Consider the following 4,756-nt stretch of genomic DNA (forward strand, 5'->3'; position numbering starts at 1 on the left):
GTCAGGTTGAGGTCAACAGAGTGGAAATGTAGAAGGCTGAGGAGCAGGTGCTTCTGAAAAGGCACCTAGGGCTTGTTCAGGCATGGAAAATGCCCACTAAGGGCTTTATTCGTGATAATCTGCTTCCTGAATTTTCATGGCCTTTAGGGTGAGTCTTCCTAGGCCCATAAACTTGGGACATCAGAGTTGGGTGGATCCCCTGAAGCTTGGCTGTTGAAGTGTGGTCCCAGGATCAGCAACATCAGCACCACCTCCCCCTGGGAGCTTGTGGGAGATGTCCAATCTCAGGCCCCACCCAAAACTACTGAACTAGAATCTGCATTTTAACAAGATCCCCAGGAGATTCATATGCACATTAAAGCTTGAGAAGCATTTCCCCAGAATTAATTTAGGCCAACATCTTCACTTCACAAATGAGGAGCCGACACCCAGAGGGGAGGAGGCAGGCCCAGAGTCACACAGCTGGTTCCAATCCTGGCTCCACCACTTGCCAGGGACTCAAGTAAATCTCTTTAAAATTCACTGAATCTCAGTTTCCTCTTATATAATAAAGGGATAATATAATTACTCCTTATATGAGGATCAAATAAGAAAACATCTAGACCAGTTCCAGGCACATAGTATGTGCTCAATAACTGTTAGCTATTGCTATGGTCCTAACTCACCATTTCAGCACCAGGCCTCATACTCCCAGATACATAACTGTTTCTTCTTAAGGCAGGGATGTTAGGTATGGCCCTGGGGCAGGGATGGGACCTGAACCCAGCTGCCTGCATTTACATCCTGCTCAATTTGACCTTGAGACGGTTGTTGAATTGTTCTTTGGTTCTTGGCTTCAGTTTGATCAGTTGTAAGTGGGTAAATGACAGCACCTACTTCATGGGGCCATTGTGAGAATTAAATGAGGTAATACATGGAAGGTCTTCAAATAGTCGATAGCATATATTAAGCACACAAGATGGATGAGTAATGTGAGAATTAAGTGAGTTAATACATTAAAGATCTTCAAACAGTCTATAGCATATAGTAAGCACACAAGTTGGATGAATAATGTTTCCAAAATGTCCAAAAGAAGACCCGGTTGGAGGAAGCTGCACCCTAGAAAGGCAGGAGAAAGGCGTTTCTCAGGGGGAGCTGCCTCTGTTCTGTCCCTTTGACCTATTGCAAGTCCCCAGTTTGTTTCTCTGGCCACTGGAAGGCACCCAACCCCTGGCTGTGTTTTTCCTCCTCCACTGGACTCACTGGGCTGCCTGGTGCCTCCATCAGGAAGCGCTGAAAGGCCAGGGGATCTCTGGTGGGGAGGGGCGGACTCAGGCAGCCGACAGCTGTCTTCAAATCTCTGAAGCTTTCTCATGCAGGAGAGGGATTAGACCTGTTCTGGATGACTCTAGGGGACAGAAATAGGAAGTTCCAGGAAGTCCTCTCTAATCATTAGAACTGTTCAGAGGCAGCCCCAGCTGCGCGGCGGGGCGGGGCGGGGCGGGGCGCGGAGCTGCTGGCAACTAAGTGGTTGAGGTTGAGCGGCCGGGTGGAGGTCGGCACCTGCTGGGAGGCTGGGCTGGTCCGCAGTTTCTCAAGCCAGGCTGAGCCCAGGCGAGCGTCAGAGAATCACCTGAGGAGCTTGTCGAATACAGATTCCCAGGCCCCACCCAGGCCAACCGAATCAGAATCTCTAGGGGTGGGGCTGGGAACCATTTTTAAAGGCTTCCCCAATGATTCTCAGAATAAAGGCTGGGCTTGGAGGCGGGACCAGGGCTGGGCGTGGCACGGGGGCGAGGCGGGGGAAGGGCCGGACCGTCCGGTAGTTAATCCCTGCGTTCCTCACTCCGCCACACTCACCTCCACTGATCTAAGTCGGTGGATCGTGCCTCGCTGGGTGGCCCCCTCACTTGATCTTAGCCAAAAGGCCGAGAAGCGATTGGGTGCCCCACCTCGAATAATTTCTGTGGCCCTTGATTCTGGGATCACTCCCACACTTAAAGCAGTTCTAACACCCCCCCAACCTCCTCTCCCCAAGATCTCTATCCTCACCTCTCCAGTCGGCCTCCTGGTCTTCCTGCCCCTCCCCAGTCTCTCAGGTGACCCAGACAACTTACTAAGGCTCTTGGAGAAGGGCAGTCCGAGGAGGCTGGGCCTGCCGCCCATCGGGAGGGGCAGCTGTTTCCTATCACATCCTAAAAAGCCCAGGGTTCGACCGCTCCTGCAGCTGGGCATAGCTCCCACCAAATACATTCTCCAGAGGTCGCCCTGGACACCTTGCTCGGAGATGACAGAAGCGAGAAAAAGAAATACCCAAGTGGACATAAAGACCTTGCTCACCCTGGCCGGGCGCGGTGGCTCATGCCTGTAATCCCACCACTTTGGGAGGCCCAGGTGGGCGGATCACCTGAGGTCGTGAGTTCGAGACCAACCAGCCTGACCAACATGGAGAAACCCCGTCTCTACCAAAAAAAGTACAAAACTTAGCCGGGCAGGATGGTTTATGCCTGTAGTTCCAGCTACTCAGAGGCTGAGGCAGGAGAATCGCTTGAACCCGGGAGGCGGAGGTTGCGGTGAGCCGAGACTTCACCATTGCACTAAAGAGCAAAATTCTGTATTAAAAAAAAAAAGGCCGGGCGCGGTGGCTCAAGCCTGTAATCCCAGCACTTTGGGAGGCCGAGACGGGCGGATCACGAGGTCAGGAGATCGAGACCATCCTGGCTAACACGGTGAAACCCCGTCTCTACTAAAAAAATACAAAATCTAGCCGGGCGAGGTGGCGGGCGCCTGTAGTCCCAGCTACTCGGGAGGCTGAGGCAGGAGAATGGCGTGAACCCGGAGGCGGAGCTTCAGTGAGCTGAGATCCGGCACTGCACTCCAGCCCCGGCGACAGAGTGAGACTCCGTCTCAAAAAAAAAAAAAAAAAAGTCCTTGCTCACTCTTTGGTGACCCTTTGGGTCAATTCCACAGGGTTTGGTATTCCACAGGGCCCCGAAGCGCGCCAACCCTCAAAGAAGTGAGCATCGGGAATTAGACGCGTGCGCTGTCTTGGGCAGGAGCTGAGTCCTCAGAGTCCACGGGGAGAGGAGGAGGGAGTGGGGTGCGCGGAAAGGCAGCGCCTGCCTTTTGCCCTGACCCCATAGCACCACCTGGTGTCTCCTGGGACGGCGCAAGCGCCGCGCTTGCGGATGCTGGGCCCCCTCCTCGTCAGCCGACCCTCCTTCCAGCCGTGCCTCCCCTGCCTGGTGTTCCTCCTTCCTTGCTGCGCCACCCTGCCTGGCCCTTCACCGTCCAGTGAGTGCTTCCTGGCCTGGCTGCAGCTGGCTTACAGCCCCCTGCCTTTACCCAGGTCTTACTCCCAGGAGGTGCGTCCGGGCCCCCTGCCCACAGTGGGGCTGCACTGAAAGACAGTGGCCCCGGAGCAGGACAGCTAGTGGTGCAAGGGACAGGAGGATGAGTCGCCGACAGGCCCTCCCGGGCAGCCAGCAGAGGGCAGACTCTCTCCAGCTTTGGGCCCCAAAGGCTCCCATCCGGGCCACTCCTGTAGGCCCCTCCCAGAACAGGAGGGTTCACTTGCGTGAGAGCAACCAGCCGTCCTCCTGGCTGCAGAAACGTGTCTGGAGCACCTTTCGTGGGCCACCCCCTGTGCTGGAGCCAGAGGGGTTACCAAGATGGAGCCCTTGACCCCGATTGCAGAACTCCCAGCCAGTGCCCACCCTGGGCTGGCATTCTCTGCACTCCTCCAGCTCTTCTCCCTGTCACCTTGCACTTTTTTATTGCTCTGCACCATTGATGGGTGTTATGCATGCATAGGTCCCTTTCTCAGAGTCAAGGAGGGGGCTCTGTCAAGGCCACTGTTGGAGCTGGTCATCTGGGAAATAGGTATACGAGGCCTCGTTGTTGTTAAAGCATCTGCTTTTGTTTTGAAAATTTCTTGTGGGCACATTTTCGAGAAGGGCTGAAGCAGAGCAGCTCAGTCCCAACGCATCAGGCAGGTGTGCCTAAGATGAATGATGCTGCAACCCCTCACGTGAGCCTATTATCAAAAAATGTGGCCTTCTACGGACTTGCTGTGGGGCGCTAACAGCACAGCAGGCTGAGCCAGGCCCCTCCACCACAGCCCTCCTAGGTAGAAGTGAGTTTTCTAGATTTGACGTGAAAGTTCCTCTGGTTGAGTTTCCCTCGTAGGCTGGGACTTTCCAAGCTGGGAGAAGTTCTGAGCAGTTTTGGGGCCTAGCTGAGCCCTCCAAGTCCAAAGTCCATGCAATTCCCAGGCCCAGATGTGGGGGTGGAGACCAGACAGGACAAGCCAGTGGTATCTGGCTGGTCAGGTCACTTCAGATAGTGTGGTTCAGTTGGAATTGATACTGAGAAGCAATTGGTCCTTAGAAAAAGCAGGAACGAATCCACTTTGATTCATTTCCACCAGGCTGCCTGCTATTTTTTTTTTTTTTTTTTTGAAACAGAGTTTTGCATTTGTCGCCTAGGCTGGAGTGCAATGGCGTGATCTCAGTTCACTGCAACCTCTGCTTCCCGGGTTCAAGTGATTCTCCTGCCTCAGCCTCCCGAGTAGCTGGGATTACAGGCACCCACACCATGCCTGGCTAATTTTTTTGTCTTTTTGGTTGAGATGGAGTTTCACCATGTTAGCCAGGCTGGTCCCAAACTCCTGACCTCAGGTGATCCACCTGCCTCGGCCTCCCAAAGCCCCTGCTAATTTGATTGCTCGCATCGAGTTCCCTCCCAGCTCCACAGACACAGGATCGGGACACCAGAG

The 4,756-nt window shown here is 54.2% G+C and overlaps 1 long non-coding RNA gene across 1 annotated transcript; it reads right to left on the reverse strand.

Annotated features, from left to right (window-relative positions):
- Positions 1 to 326: 326 nt before the first annotated feature.
- On the reverse strand, positions 327 to 2,420 carry LOC117075912. Its single transcript, XR_004434172.1, has 3 exons — positions 2,032 to 2,420; positions 1,243 to 1,387; positions 327 to 1,098 (listed from the first exon to the last, which is right to left on the reverse strand). It is a non-coding gene; the product is annotated as an uncharacterized LOC117075912 (long non-coding RNA).
- Between the last annotated feature and the right edge of the window lie 2,336 nt (positions 2,421 to 4,756).

The sequence above is a fragment of the Trachypithecus francoisi genome, unplaced genomic scaffold (genome assembly GCF_009764315.1).
Source record: "Trachypithecus francoisi isolate TF-2019V2 unplaced genomic scaffold, Tfra_2.0 Lachesis_group5, whole genome shotgun sequence".
Classification (NCBI taxonomy): domain Eukaryota; kingdom Metazoa; phylum Chordata; class Mammalia; order Primates; family Cercopithecidae; genus Trachypithecus; species Trachypithecus francoisi.